Source organism: Dasypus novemcinctus, chromosome 13, assembly GCF_030445035.2.
Source record: "Dasypus novemcinctus isolate mDasNov1 chromosome 13, mDasNov1.1.hap2, whole genome shotgun sequence".
In the NCBI taxonomy this organism is placed as follows: Eukaryota; Metazoa; Chordata; class Mammalia; order Cingulata; family Dasypodidae; genus Dasypus; species Dasypus novemcinctus.
Genome location: NC_080685.1, coordinates 23,892,336 through 23,908,735, shown reverse-complemented (window position 1 = coordinate 23,908,735; position 16,400 = coordinate 23,892,336). Strand labels below are relative to the sequence as shown.

Below are 16,400 nucleotides of genomic sequence, written 5' to 3'. Positions count from 1 at the left end.
AAAAAAAAGTGCAGCCCGCCCAGGAGTGGTGCTGCACACATGGAGATTTGACGCAGCAAGATGATGCAACAAAAAAAGAAATGCAGTTTCCCAGTGTTGCCAGATAATGCAAGTGGATGCAGAAGAACACATAGTGAAAGGACACAAAGAGAAGACAATGGGGGGGGGAGAAAAGATAAATAAATAAAATAAATCTTTTAAAAAAAAACAATGGGAGGGGAACAAATGTGGCTCAAGTGGTTAAATGCCCACCTCCCACTTAGGAGGTCCCAGGTTCAGTTTTTGTTGTAAAAACAACAACAAAAACAAACAACAAGCAAAACAAATGAAAAATCAACTCTGGAAATCCAATTTGGCTCAGTGGTTGAGTGCTGGCTTCCCACATATGAGGTCCTGGGTTCAATCCCTGGCCCCTGGTGCCTCAAAAAACAAAACAAAACAAAACAAAAAACCTGTGGGATACAGGGAAGGCAGTGCTGGGAGGAAATTTTATAGCCCTAAACATCTATATTAAAAAAGAAGGAACCTAAAACCAAAACAAAAGGAAGGAAATAGCAAAGATTAGAGCAGAAATAAATGAAATTGAGAACAACAACAAGAAAAACAATAGAGAAAATCACCAAAACTAAAACCTGGTTCTTTGACAAGATCAATAAAATAGATAAAGCCTTATGCAGACTAAGAAAGAGAAAAAAGAGAGAAGATACAAATAAATAAAATCAGGAATGAAATGGGGGGGGGGTAGTTAAACTGACCCCAAAGAAATAAAAATGATCAAAGGATGTTATAAGAAACTATCTGCCAACAAACTAGATGAAATGGGCAAACAACCTACATTGACTCTATAAGAAATAAAAGAACTCAACAAACCAATCACATTTAAAGAGATTGAATAGTCATCAAAATTCTACCCTCCCCTCCCCCAAAATGTCCAGGATCAGATGGCTTCACAGGTATATTCTACTGAGCATTTTGAGAAGAAGTAACATCAATCCTGTTTAAACTCTTCCAAACAATTGAAGAGGGAAAATTATCCAACACATTTTATGAAGCCAACATCACCCTAATACCTAAGCCAGATAATGATACTACAAGAAAAGAAAATTATAGACCAATCTCTCTAATGAACATAGATGCAAAAATTCTCAAGAAAATACTTACAAATTGGGAAGTGGATTTGGCTCAACAGACAGAGCGTCTGCCTACCACATGGGAGGTCCAGGGTTCAAAGCCAGGGCCTCCTGACCGGTGTGATGAGTGGGCCCATGTGCAGTGCTGATGTGCACAAGGAGTGCCCTGCCATGCAGCGGTGTCCCCCGTGTAGGGGAGCCCCACACATAAGGAGTGCACCCCGTAAGGAGTGCCGCCCAGCGCTAAAGAAAGTGCAGCCTGCCCAGGAGTGGCACCACACGCACAGAGAGATGACGCAGCAAGATGGTGCACCAAAAAGACACAGAATCCCAGTGCCACTCACAAGAATAGAAGTGGACACAGAAGAACACACAGCGAATGGACACAGAGAGCAGATAACTTGGGGGGGGGCATAAATTTAAAAAATAAATCTTAAAAAAAAAAAAAAGATAATCACTGAGATGAAATCTTCAGAGAATCCGTTCATCACTTTTATGGTTTAGGAAGTGGCATTTCACTACCATTTCATGCTTGTGAAATCCTAACATTTTAGAAGCTCTGTTTGATCACTTTTTCCCTCGAAGTATTTCAATTAATGGAAAACCTATCTATGAAGATGCTCTCTGCATGGTATGTATATAAAAGAGCCTTAAACTATCAATCCTGTCAACACTGGTCATATATGCAAAAGAAATTACTTCCTTTTTGATAACATGACCCAGAATTTCTAAGAACATTACTACTAGTGGTACAGGTCTGTCTTTCTATATGCTGAGGGATTAATGAAGGAATAATAGTGGTGATACTTTCCCTGTGATAACCAGTGGGAGGAAGCAGATTGAGGTGGTGCTGAGGAAACTTCACTATAACTGAAAGTGAGCATTTAAAAATGCAATACTACTTCAACTAGCACCTTCCTCCCTAATTCCTCAGCTGATGCTCCTACCCACAGTCCTCCCAGCACACAGGCCAGGCAATAAGTAACCTTCAATCTGTGATATAGGTTTGTGGGAATGAGCCCAAGTTTTCTGAAGTGCAAAAACTTCTTGGCTCATAGAACTACTTGGGTTGGGGTAAGTGTGGATTGGTGGACTCAGCAAGATTTTGCTCTCAGAAATAGTTATTTGCATAAGAATCTTGTACTTTTGAGGGTCAGAAGGCATATATAACAGTGCCTGAAAATCACACACAGGGAGTAGAGAGTGGTTGAGTTTCTGTTTCCCATGAACAAGGTCCTGGGCTCAGTCCCTGTTAACCTCCTAAAAAAATTGTGCACAATGACTTTGTTTCTTAGGGTCTTATCTAGTCTGTAGGGGTGAGGTTGATACTTAGTCTTCAGCTAACTTGTTACTTGCCAGCACAATTTTGTTTTCTCTTCCTCAAATAGCTTCTAAGCTGATTCTTAGCAGGAAGTGAAAACAAAACTTATATTGGAAAGACAGAGTAACAGAAGTGAAAATAAATTCATCCCTCTAAACAAAGCTGGAACACTCCAATCTTTTACTTGAAAGAAGACAGCTTACTATTATCTCAAATTTGTGAATGAGGAAAATAAAGCTACAAGAGGTCAAGTAACTTGTTCATTGTCAAAAAGTTAATAAATTGCTCAGTGAGACACAAAATAGTTCCAAGTCAGGTTTTGTATAGTGTCAAAGAAAAATTTGCATCGGACAATGTTAAATAGACAAGAATGGTTTTATTCAAAGGCTACTCTAGCAACAGCAGATAGAGACTGGAGAACTGAACTTTGAGGATGGAAGAGGATTGGTTGAGTTCTATAATCAGGGCAAGGACAGTGGAGAGGTACTAGTGGGTCCTCTGGTGGGAGAGGGGAGGAGGTCAGGGAAGCACTCTTTTTAACAACCGCCTATGACAGATGGGACAGACATAAAGCCCAGGTGTTGGGGATTGAATCACATCCCCCATAATAGTCATATTCAGATTCGAACCTCTGGTTCTGTGGGTGTGAACCCATTTGTAAATAGAACTTTTGAAGATTTTATTAGTTAAGGGTTCCCAAACTGAATGAATCCATATGGTTGAAATCCTTATAAACCAGGGGTTCTTAACCTTTTTTGTTCCACGGACCCCTTTGCCAGTCAGGTGAAAACCACAGACCCCTTACTAAATCCACACCATACTGCGTGTATTATTTAATAAATATATCATACCCATACCAACACATCCCCACAAGTATGATGCTTTTTTGAATTTTCAATTCAAGCTCATGACCCCCTGAAATCTTTCCATGGACCCCTTCAGGGTCCGAGGACCCCTGGTTAACAACCTGTTATAAAGCAAAGGAAATTGGACACAGTAAGAGAAGCCATGGGATCAGAGGTCAACCGAACCTAGACAAGAAAGGAGAAGACACCATGTGCATTGCCATGTGACAAAAACCCTAAAGACTGCCAGCTGGCCAGAAGGTACCAACCCTGGGAAGAAACAAGCCTTCTAGTCTCTGAAACTCTGAGCCAATAAATTCCTGTTGTTAAGCCAACCCATTGTATGGTATTTGTTTTAGCAACTGGGAAACTAATACACAATCCATTTCTAAAAGCTGTTTTTACTAATTTGTTATTATAAATGAATCTCTGTGGGCCATTTTGTTAAAAAGAGCTTTGATATTTTCTTCTTTACCCTCCTATCATAAAGGTCTATAAACTAATAAAAGTTTAAAGATTGTTTATTTTTATATTTTTGTATATGTGATTATTGCCAGGTTACAATTAAGGATGATTCCCATGCCACAGCCGGCCCTGTGGTCAGAACTTCTCTCGACAAATACCAGGTTAGTAACTGCCTGGTGTCAGGGGAGATTGTAGGAAAGAATGCAGGATGGCATTGCCTCTGTCATGGAGATGGATGGATGATGGCATCAAGCACATTGCCTTCTCCTGCCTAGCTTTCTGCTGTTCCTTTGTCTCTGTCTCACATAGTGTATCTAATGTGCGTACATGTGGCTCCTCTGGCAACTGTCTCCCTTGTTACTGGGCCAAAGTAGGAGTTATTAAGCCAGAATAGTCTTCTACTACTTCATCCAACTTCAGATATTGCTCCCCTTCCCACAAATTTTTCTCTTCAGAAGACCGAGACTGGTGATGAATTTGCATGTCCTTGTTTTGCTTTCACCAAAATTACTAGTGTTTCTATACATTCATAAGAAAGGCAGAAAAGCTGAGAACGTAAATCCTCCTACACACAGCTTTCTGGAACCAACAGATTTGGAGAGTGGAGATAAAGTTGACATACTGCCTGCTTTGGCAAGGGGACCCTCTACTCTCCATAGTATCAAAGACGTAGCCATATTTGTGAAGAGTGGCCATGTGATGAATCAGTTGGGGAGTTAAGCTGTTAATTGAGTGGTCCACAATTAAAGCCGATTGGCTTTAGCATTCCCTAGTGCTTTCTCCCTCATTCTGAACAGCTTTTATTCTGTATTTGTTGTACCCACCCTACTCTAAGTCAAAAGTTCTGAATACTCCTCTCATTTTAAAAGTTACTTATAGTTTACCTGATAAGCTGTTAGAAGAGGTATATAATTAGCATTCAAAATGAACAAGTGACTTCTCAGATACTAGGGCCTAAAGTTAGCTTAATTAATGTATGGTTTAGACCATTCCTCAGGTTACAGTGACAATATTAAAGAGAAATTTCTTTGCTGGCTAAATTTCCCATCTATCTGGTGCAATGTATTATATAGGAGAACCAAGAAAAGCTCATAGAATGGCAACCTAAAGGAGAAGGTGACACTTTCTCTATGTTCCTCAAATCTCATCCTAGGGGTATATTCACATGCATTAGTCAGTAAAAAATCAGAATATAGTCATAAAAGGAAAGGGAAATTCTTTGACCTTTTCCCAAAACTAATTTTCAACAAGAGAAGCACACATTAAAGTTATTCTTCATATTCCAAGGGCACTTCATTTGCTAGCTGGTGGTGTCATGGTGACAAAGTTTATGCACATGAATGTGGCAAGGATATTAGTTCCAAATGTTCTGTACTATGGAAACACCCTAGAACTTACTTCCTGCTTTGGAAGACATGACTTGGGGAGTGGTTATTGCACTTTAGGACAAGCACTAATCCTTCCATGATCACAGTCCCAGTCCAGTTCCAAGGCTGCCAAGCCACTGCGCAGACAAACTTTATTAATTTTTGTTCCCAAAACACGGCCCATTATATTTTTTCCTCCATTTACTCAGTCGATTAGAGAGTTGCCTGTGGCTTTTGGATTTTTGTATGGACTATTCTTGCCTGTGCAATAAAGACTCCAGTACAGATAGTAAATAAGGTTAATCTGGGTGAGGAAAAAGAAGAAAGCATCATACTTATTGGCCTGGAATCAAACCTGGGCCAGTCAGTCAGGCAGGAGATAAGACGTTCTTGGTAAAGCACCAGGTATTCTTAGTTTGAGATATTCTTCATAGCTTATAATACATCCAATACTTCATGGTCTTGTTTTTCCCACCAGCCATAGCAGACCCAAAGACTTTGTCTGGCAGGCTTCTTCATGGAAAGGGAGTTGTTTTTCCATGCCTGGATTTAATGACTGTGCAGATCCCAGTTATACTAAGCAGCTTCCTGTTACTTGAGCTTGGTCACAGATGAAAAAGAACTGAAGGTGGAACCCAGCACCTTCTAAAGTCTACAGATTCCCAGCTGGAGAATCCAAAATTGACCTTGTGCAGAGAGGCCTCTGTGCTCATAGGGCACCTCTGAGATGTGACTACTAAGAATTCCTATAAGACCAAGTCCCAGAATGTTTCCTCCAGGAAATTTCTAGAGAAGGCTTTGGTGGCCTTCATTCCAACTACTAGGAAATTGACTTGGCGAAATTGAAATCAAAAGATCAGGTGCACTAGCACAGTAACTAATTTCTAATCACAGCTATAGGCTTTTTCTTCTCCAACATTTAAGTGTTTCAAAACTAACACAAGTCCAGAACCCACTGGCTCTGGGTGTTGGTCCCTTGCAATTCTTCTCCTAATACCTTTCATGGTCTTGAGGACTCCAATGACCAGGTGAGTAAAGATGGTTTTTACTTAACTGCTGCACTAGTGGGTGTGGAGTTAGGTTGTAGGTATATCCAGATTTATGCTGTGGAATAGTCAGGATGCAGTGTGGCAAGTGGATTGGAGCAGACAAGATTTGCTCTAGGGAGGTCAGATTTTTATTTGTTTATATTAATGGAGATGTTTTTGGTTGAATTGTGTCCTCTCAAAAAGATATCTTGTAGTCTTAATCCCAGTGCCTCAGAATGGGACTGTGACAATTTGAAGGCTGGGCAGATCCTGTAAGATCATGCTCTTAAAGCTAATCCATTTTTGTGGGTATAAAACTTCTTGTAGATGAGACCTTTTGATTATATTCAGTTCAGGGACCTTCCTTTTGATTGGATCATTTCAGTAGGGCATGATTCAGAGTGGGTCTTAATCTTCTTACTGGAGGCCTTTATAAATGGAGGAATAAAGAGCCACAGACTCAGGGAAAAAAGCTGCAGTGACAGAGAAAAGCCTCCAGAAGTTGAAATCAGTGACCCTGGGAGAAAGAAAAGCCACAGATGGAGTAGTCCAAAGTATAACTAGCAACGAGGCTCAGAGGGGAGGGGAGAAACCAGGCAACGCTGCCATTATGCCCTACCATGGACCTAATCACCCCCAGCAGAGTTAGGGGAGAACGTGAGCCTGTAGAGAAGGCAGAGACCAGCAGAGCTGCCATTGTGCCTTGCCAAGTGGTGGGAGTCCAGAATCACCAGCAGCCAACCTTTGGGGAAAGACTTTTGCTGATTTGGACTTTTCCCAGCCTCAGAACTGTAAGCTTTTATCCGAATAAATTCCCATTATAAAAGCCAACCCATTTCTGTTATATTACATTGGCAGCTTTTTGCAAACTAAAACAGGGGACTTCTTTGGAAATAAGGTCATTCCAGATGGAATTAGGCAAGGTAGAGTGAGGCCATATTGGAGTCAGTGGGACCTTAATCCAATATGATTGGTGTCCTTATAAAAAGGGGAGAAGAGACAGCATACAGATACAGGGAAGATGGCCATGTGACAGAGGCAGACGTTGAGTTATGCTACCACAAACCAAGGAAGGCCAAAGATTGCTGGCCACTGCAAGAAGCCAAGAGACAGGTTTGGAAGAGATTCTTCCCTACAGACTTCAGAGAGAGTATGGCCGTTCTTGCACTTCAATTTTGGACTTCCTAGCCTCCAGAACTGTGAGACAATAAGTTTCTGTTGTTTTAAGCCATGTAGTTTTTGGAACTTCATTACAGCAGTCTTAGGAATCTAAGATAGGACGTAAGAGGTGGTGGATGGAAAAGTGCAGTAATGAAGTGGCAGTGACTGTGTAGACAATCCAATAAATTTAAGTATTATTATTTTTACTCAAATTAAATTTTTTGGTTAGGAGGTTGACAGAGTTTATCCAAAGAAGATACTAAGATCTGGTTTGGGTAACAGGTTGGAGGGAGATAAGACTAAATGGACTAGGTGAGGGAAGGACATGTTTGGGGGTATTGTTTTAGAGATTGATTGAAACTCATTGTACAGTGCCCCAGTCTTTGGAAGATGCTCTACTTGGATCTGATCATAGAGTGTTGAGGTAGGGAATGATGTATGATGCTGATAGGGAATTCACTGATGTGTTGACTTTTCACATCTGTGACTCTGAGATTCATATGAAGTATTGACATAAATTACGAGTTGTGAGTGGGAAATACAGATTTTTAATTTAGAAAAAACAGTTGTGGGAATTAATGGAGACCTGGTTGATGTAGATGGTAATTGAAAGTGTGTTGACCAGAGATAGTGTGTGTCTTGGGTATTGAATAGTGGTGGATAGAACCAAAGCTCTGCAAGGTTGATTTCCTTGTTGAGCTCAGTTTATGGTTCAATCTTAACCTAACTTGGCTTCTCAGCATGAGAAGCAAGACTGTATGTTGCAGCACCTGTTTTTCAAAGAGTCAAAACAATTCCTTGTCTTGGTTTGCTAGGGATGCTGTAACAAAGTACTGTAAACTGGCTGGCTTAAAATAACAAAACTTTATTGTCTCACATTTCTGTAGGCTACGAGTTCAAAATCAAGGTGTTGGCAGGGCCATGCTTCCTCTTGTGGTGGCTTGCTGGCAATACATGATGTTCTTTGACTTGTTGCATAACTCAATCTTTGTCTCCATCATACAGCCATAATCTGTCGGTGTCCAACTTTCCTTTCCTTATAAGGACACCAGTCATAGTAGATTAGGGCTCACCTTAATCCAGTTTGACCTCACCTTAACTAAGAACATCTTCAAATAGGTTTATTTCCAAATAGGTATCACAGTCATGAGTCCAGGAGTTAGGAGTTGTACATATATTTTTGGGAGACACAGTTCAATCCATCATAATCCTGACTCCAACATGAGAGACAATGCTCCAACTTCTTTTCTATTCTTCAGTTTAATTTCCCTGAGGAAAATTGGGGAAAGAAATCTCTCCACTATATAAACTTTATTGAAGGACAAATACATTAATATTTCAACCATTAATATTTCTTCAGAATAGTCTGCTCCTTATAGAATAAATCAAAACCTATTAATTTAGGAAATTGGATTCTCCCCAACAAGCATTGACTGTTTACTTAAGTTTTTTATAATTATATCATATGTCTGTTCAAATGCTTTATGCACCTTAAAAGGCAGGCACAAATGCACCTGGAAGTAGGCATTGGCCAAAAGGAGGAAAGGGAACATACAATGAGTTTTTATGGTTAAGAGATTTTAAAGTCAGCCAGGAGGTCATTCCAGAGGTAATGCTTATGCACATCTCAGTAGGATCTCGTTGATTGCCACAGTAAATATTGCCTCAAACAGCGGAGCTTTTGAGGGCTCTAGAGACATCCAGACACTATGGGCAAGGCAGGAGATTGGCACCATGTCAGCGGACCTTAGGAATTTATGCTCCCCAATGTAACAGAGTTGGACTCATTTGTTGTTTACCTACATACAGTTCTTCTGCCCCTTCTATTTGACCCTATAGTTAGTACTATACTTGATAGCTGTATGTCCAATGAGACTTAAATCTTTGGTCCATTCATATGCCAGTTGGGCACTGAATCTCAGTAGAGTTGCATCTCCTACTTTCCAGGTCATTGGACTCACCCAGGACAACTAACAAGGAGATGATGATGGACAACATCCATTCCAAGGAACAGAGTGAGTCTGCAGCTGTAAACAAGATCGTCCCATCCATCTGCCCCATGGGATCTAAGCCCCCTCTCCTTTAGAGGCAGAGTGGGCATCATCATCCCCAAATCCTCAAGATTGGGGAATGAACAATGAACAAAAGTAGACTTAGTATTATTCTACTATAGACTTATTGTTATTCTAACAATGGAAAAACTTTATCACTGAAGTGTAGGCAGTCGCCACCAGAGGTTTGAGGGGAGGGAGAGGAAAAAATAAGTGTAATATGGGGACATTTTCAGGACATTGTGATTGTCCTACATGATGTTGCAATGACGGATATAAGACATTATAAATTTTGTCATAACTTACAAAATTGTGTGGGACAGGGTGTAAACTATAATGTAAACTATAATCTACAGTTAGTGGCAATGCTTCAATATGTGTTTATCAATCGTAACAAATGTACCACACTAATGAAGGATGTTGTTAATGTGGGAAAGTATGGGAAAATAGAGAGTGGGGCATATGGGAACCCCCTATATTTTTAATGTAACATTTATGTAATCTAAAGTATCTTTTAAAAAAATAAATTAAAATGTATTTTTTAAAAAGACAGGCACATAATATTATAATGTTTACAAGACCGATGGTCACTCTTTCACAAAAAAACAAAACAAAAAACAGCTACCAAGGAATAACTCCATGAACCAGAATGTGTTTCATTAACTGTTTTGATTCTAGTCTTTTTCTTCTTCAATTTTGATTCTGATTTCTTCCCTAGTTTAGAATTTTGCTTACATAATACAACAAGATTTGTCGTCTTCTCAAAGCCACTAAAGAGACAGTTTGAAGTTGACAGCTGAAGATTTAGAATCAGAAACAATGGACCTGGAAGAATCGCTGATGTTTTCCTATAGGGATCTGTTGGGAAGAACCTTTTTCAGAGTTAAGAGTTTGATGAGACAAATCACTTATTTTGATATTTACAGTTTTGCCTAATGTAAGTCTCCCATACAAGTCTTCTGTTCGAACGTCTTTTTGTTAGATAACGCTGCAAGAAAACTTTTGAAACTATTGTCTGTCTTCACCTGGTTTGTCACAGCCCAAGAAACAGGAGCATTGGTGGTTCAGTGGTAGAATTCTCGCCTCCCACGCGGGAGACCCGGGTTCGATTCCCGGCCAATGCATAAGGTATTAGCACCTCCTCCGCTGACGAAGACTTTATGCTTTCTAACCTACAGGATTATAAATGCACATGTAAACTGAGGACAAGGAAGCTAAAACGGTGGACTGTATTTGGAGCTTAAGACTTTGAGGATTCGACATAAAGCCTGGTCGGGACTCACCAACCAACCTCACCAGTCTGTGTCTTTGAAATCAAGTGTCAAGTATTTCTAATGGCATTCTGTAGTTCCGGATATTTGGACTTAAACTCATTGTTACTTTTATGTTTTCTCCCGACGGATCCCTGAAATCCAGTCATTAGGTCACTGATTCGCTTTCTGGACCTAGGGCTAACCGCTGGGGCCACATCTCAAGGATCATGAAATGAAGGTCCGTGCCGGGCAGGACAGATACTCCAGTATTGGGAGAGGCATTAGTGGCCCAAGAAAAAGGATAGTCGGAGGGGAGGAATCTGCGTGGAGATAAGGGATGTGGGGACTCGGACCTCCCTGTGGGGGTGAAAGGATCAGCCGGGAGAAATCCTTGACACTGACTTCCGTCATCGTCCAATGTTCGCAGTTGCGCCTTTATGAGCTCCGCCCTCTGGTGGCAGGAGCCGAAGAGCATCTGCGAGCAGAACCAAGGACCAGCAGGGTGCCGGGGGCTCTGGCTTCAGAAGCGCCCTGAGGCCAAGGTGGGAGGGAGCGCGCAGGCACCTAGAGGACTAGGGAGATGCGGAGAGACGCTCCGAGATGGCGTATGTGCCTTGTTATCTGTACAACAGACACCTGTGAACTGAATTTGTTAAAATTGCCAGCTACCCACAGTACCGTGGGCCTTATAGGTGTTCCTGGAAGGCTTCCATGTGCTTGGCAGTCTACAAAAAACAGGCTTAATAGGGGAAAATTAACCCTCAGAAAATGTAAAACAAAAAAAACCTGCTCTGGTTCCAGCCAGTCTTAGATCTTCAGAAGTTGCTGCTTTTATGAAACTGGTGATTTACTTCTGTCAACACTTCCAAAGGTGGATTTAAGGACCCTCCTGAGTACCACGCTTCCGAAGTTACCAAAGGTCAAGTATACAATGAAAGAAGTTGTTGATGTGAGAAAAGTAACAGTCCTACATCCACACCATTTAGAACCGGTGAGACCACTACAAGCAAAAGGACCAGGCTTGCATTTTCAATGTGACCATTCTTACTGGGAGAAAAGGGTAAACATCAAAACAGAGGAGAAGAAAGAAAGAGTCTTGAATAAAAGATTGCTGAAATACCAGGCAGTTCTTTTTAAGTATTCATCTCAAGGGGAATTTGCATGTGAAAATATCAGTTGATGGTAAATAGAGTTTCAAATTATATTTAAAAGATTGAAATTATCCAGTGTTGGTTTTGATTGTGGGGGAAAACTTGTTTATAAGCACCAACAGAAATGTATGAATTGCTGCTCACACGTTGGAAAGAAGCATGTATGGGAGTTTTATATTCACATTACATTTCACCTAACAGTTTCACTTTGTGGAATCTACCCCAGCTAAACTGCTTCAATTTTAGGATCAACATAGATGCCTTTTCCCCATCATTCTTGGGAAAATGTGTGCTTAAAAAATTTTTTTTTCTGTATAAAGGATTTCCCTGACCGGGAATCGAACCCGGGCCGCGGCGGTGAAAGCGCCGAATCCTAGCCACTAGACCACCAGGGAACACGTAAAACCTGGGTTTTCTCATACCCTCTGACAAGAGCATCTTTTGCGTCGCATTCCAAGAATTCTGATTCTGCTGTTGCCTGTGGTTCCAGGAATCGTCCACTAAGGTCTTTGCCTCGCTACTTTCTCCAAAAGGCGAGCCAGCACAGGACGCACTGAGAGCTCTGCCGGGACGGTGGCACGAAGCCCTCCAGGTCTGCGAGCCGCGGACGACGTGACTCTTCCGGGCCGTAGCTCAGAACTGCGCGCGACGCCGCACGCCTGCGCGGGGAGGCGGCGGGGAGCCGGGCTCGGCTGCCGCGAGGAGGCGGGAAGGGAGGTCCCCGCCGCGAGGAGGGGCGGAGCGCCAGGCCACCCGATTCCCAACCTCGTGAAGGACGCCTAAGGATGCGGAACCGGAGAGCCGGGGTGGAAAACTCTTCCAAGCAGAGCCCCACGACTTCCTTCTAGAACCCACTGCACCTGCCTTCCTCTCCGCCCGCAGAGAGCTTCCCGAGGCGCTCTGTTCGGCTTGCGGACCCGGGTGAGGCCCAGGCGCGCGGTGCTCCGGGCCGCACGCGGCGAGTTTGTGATTAAATCTCCGCGCCCTGCGCTCCGGTTTTTCTCATTTTCACCCGCTGGTAGTAACGTGCCGAGTCCGTGTGAGCTCTCGAGATTCTCAAGCAGGTAGGGGGTGCTGAGATAAAGGAGACAACCTTGCCTGTCTACGGCTAAGTATGCAATCTCTACTCCTCCTCACTTGGGTAGCACTTGAACTTGGAGCCGTTGAACGTCTCTCCCCAGACTTTCTATGGATTTCAAGGATGCAACTGATAATTTTCTTTTTTTTTTTAAACTGACCTTTCTTGAAGAAAGAATTTTTAAAATCTTTTAGCAAAGCTGCTGAAACTTTAATAATTATAATTCATTGTCCCTTTTAAAATGATCTCCAAATAATATTTTTTAATGGTTACTATTTTTGATGAACCACATGTGAAAAAAATTTTGGCAAGGATGAATGATTACCAAACCTATACAAAACTTGTCTTAACATGATTCTCAACTGTAGTGGCCCTAAATACTGATGTTTCATCTTTTGCAATAAAAATAATATATTGTTTTGGGACTTGGAGTTGTCCTGAATGATATTGCAGGGACAGATGCAGGACATTATATATTCTGCCACAACCTACTGAATGGACTGGGTAGAGTGTACCCTACAATGTAAACTAGAATCCATGCTGTGCAGCAGTGCTCCAAAATGTATTCATCAATTGCAGTGAATGTGCCACACTAATGAAAGAAGTTGTTGATGTAAGAAAAGTGGGGGATGTGGGGAGTAGGGCACGTGGGAATCCCCTATTTTTTTTAAAGTAACATTTTGTGATCTATGCATCTTTTAAAAATAAAAAATATATTAAAAAATGAAAATATTAATAATATACTGCCTTCTAGACTCATCAAAATAAAAATCTTTCAGCAAAAAAAAAAAAAAGATTTCTGACACGTTTTGAACTGAGGACTTTCACGTGTGGACAAAACTCGATGACTACTACACTAAGGAAAGCAACTTTTGTTGAGAATGTCATGCACAGCCAACAGCAATTTAGCCAGCTAGATTTCACCTCCAGGTTGAGCCCATTTTATTTTAAATGAGCTATTGGTGAAACTTAAAATGAGTTTAGGAGGTCCATAGGTGAATACTGTAATTCTAATAGTTTTAAATTTAAATACACATTCCAAAAATTATATAACTAGTCATGAAGTAGTCTCTACGCTATTTTTACAAAATGGAAAAGATGGTATACAGACAAATGACAAAGCATTGTAAATGGCCCTTAGATATATGTTGTTTCACCTAAAGTATTTTCCCCCTGGCTATGGCCATCTAACTTCTCTTTCCACAAAATCTGTCAGACCCTAACATCAATTTTCTGGTTCCAGCCTACTCTTTCCTACCCTTTTTCTCAGCATCTCACCCATCTTATTTTATATGCAGAAAATGTCCTTTCTTCCTTAGCCTTCAGTTTGCAACCTTTCACACAAAAATCAGCCTAGTAAATTAGGTGTCTTCCATGGGACTATCCCTAAAAAGAAGTAGAAAATCACAAATCAAACATTGTATTTCATGATCATAAATAACAAAAGAAGTTTATCTAAGGCCAAAGTTCTGAAAAATGGACTATATTTCTTTTCAGGAAAAACCCAGGCTTAGTGCTGAGTACTGCGGACATTTGGTCTCTACATCAGCTCTGAAGGTAAATAGAGATTTAATCTCTCCTGAGGGTACAATGAGGCTCTTTGGCAACCCGGCGGGCAACCAGTATATGTAAGGGCATGTATATCACATTGAAACAAGAGGGAGTGACAGTGACAGCACATCTTGATTTGCATAGTAGCTACTTACGTTCGTACATATTTTAAAATTTATTGAGGTGTGAAAAAGAAATCAAAGGTAGAGGACTTTAAGAATTACTATTAAGTTTTTATAAACAAGATAGTTTGGTAGTAGCAAAAGGAGACATATATCTATAAATGGAATTAAATGAAGATACCTAAAACAGGACCATGTTATATGATCAATTGATTTACAGAAAAGGCACTAAAACAACTCAATGGGGAAAAGGAGTGTCATTTCAATATGTGGTGCTGGAACAATTGGATGTCTACAAAGGAATAAAAGGCCCATCCTACATCACAATATACACAAAAGTTAATTTGAAGCGAATCATAGACCAAATCATGCAAATTAAGCCCATAAAGTTTTAGAATTAAATACATGAGAATACCCTTATGACCTGGTGGTAAGCAAACATTTCTTAAATTTGACAGAAAATTTTAAAAATTAAAAAAATTCTTTCTGGTAAGATGGAGAATTAGAGAGGCAGAGGGATCACTTCTCTCCCAGAAGAAAAATTGCTAGAGAGACAACCAGAACAATGGCAACTGAGTAAGGAGCTCTGAGAGTCAGCTCCTGCTACAGGGCAGTTAGTAATCATCCAGCGCAATCTGGAGCTAGCTGAAGCACCTGTTTGGGGGCTCCAGTAGACCGGAAGAGCATCCTGCAACATCCTTGAAGAAATGGAAGGAGGAGACTGCTCATCTGCTGAGAAGGGTCGTAAGTAGAGTGTTCCATGCCACGGAGGCCGGTGGCCATCCTCCTCTGGAGGCACAAGCCACCTTCAGAGCTGTTCTGTGGCTGGAATTGAAAGTTCCACTTCCCAAAAACAGGGGAAGAAGAGACAGTTGGGCACCAGCTTCAGCTACTGATGAGTAAATTCAGTGGGCTAAAGTATAATCCTAAGAACAGTTAAAGTTTGAACCTGTCCAGGTCAGAAAGGGGCCGATAGCTGCCATCTTAACTCTATGCCTGGTATGAGGGGAAGTGAGGCAGACTGAAATCCCAGAGCTGGTGGGGGACTGGCTTCTTTCTATCCAGATCAGATTGTAGCTCAGGCCTAAGCCCCAAGCCCACCTCCAGTAGGGAGGAAGCTGGGGGGACCTGCGCCAGCCTCTCTGGGAAATTATTGGCCAAGCCACAGAGGCCAGTGATCATCCTACTTAGGCAGTGCAAGTTACCCTAGGAGCTATTCTGTGGCTGGAATTTGAAGCTCCATTTTCCAGAAATGGGAGGAGGAGACGGTTGGCCACTGATTTCGGCTACTGATTAGTAGACTTGGCTAGTTAAGGCATAACCCTAGGAACAGCTAAGATATGAATCTTTCCAAGTTGGAAAGAGGCTGGTAGTCCCCATTTTTACTCCACCCCCAGCGTGAGGGGAAGCCAGGCTGACCGAAAATTGCAGTGACTGTAGGAACCCATTTCTTTCACCCAGATTAGCCTGCAGCCCTAGGCTAGGCTTCAGCCCCACCTCTAACAGGGAGGAGGCTGGTGGGCCCTGTACCAGCCTATCCAGGTAACTGCAGGTACTTTTGGTTGGCACAGACTGAATAATTGGAAGTCTACTGGGGCAACTGTGGTCATCTTGGACCTGCATTGCATAGACTGCTGCCCACACCTGAAGCTCCATTCCCCCCACCCCCAGGCAAGGGAGAAAGGGAGTGAAGCTTCATCAGTCTATCTGGGCAACCACAGTCTAGACCTGCACGACTTGGATTTTCCACACAGCTGTGACTCTGTCCCTACCCCTGGCAAAGGAGAAAGTTGGGAGAAGCTTCATTGCTCCCTGGTGCAATGAGGGCAGCTCGAGCCTCCACAGTTTATAGCACCAACTACAACTTTGGCTCCTAC

The 16,400-nt window shown here is 41.8% G+C and overlaps 2 non-coding genes across 2 annotated transcripts; one reads left to right on the top strand and one right to left on the bottom strand.

Annotated features, from left to right (window-relative positions):
* The first annotated feature begins 10,421 nt into the window (after positions 1-10,421).
* On the top strand, positions 10,422-10,492 carry TRNAG-CCC (transfer RNA glycine (anticodon CCC)). Its single transcript has one exon. It is a non-coding gene; the product is annotated as a tRNA-Gly (tRNA).
* A 1,603-nt stretch (positions 10,493-12,095) lies between these two features.
* On the bottom strand, positions 12,096-12,167 carry TRNAE-UUC (transfer RNA glutamic acid (anticodon UUC)). Its single transcript has one exon. It is a non-coding gene; the product is annotated as a tRNA-Glu (tRNA).
* Positions 12,168-16,400: the final 4,233 nt, after the last annotated feature.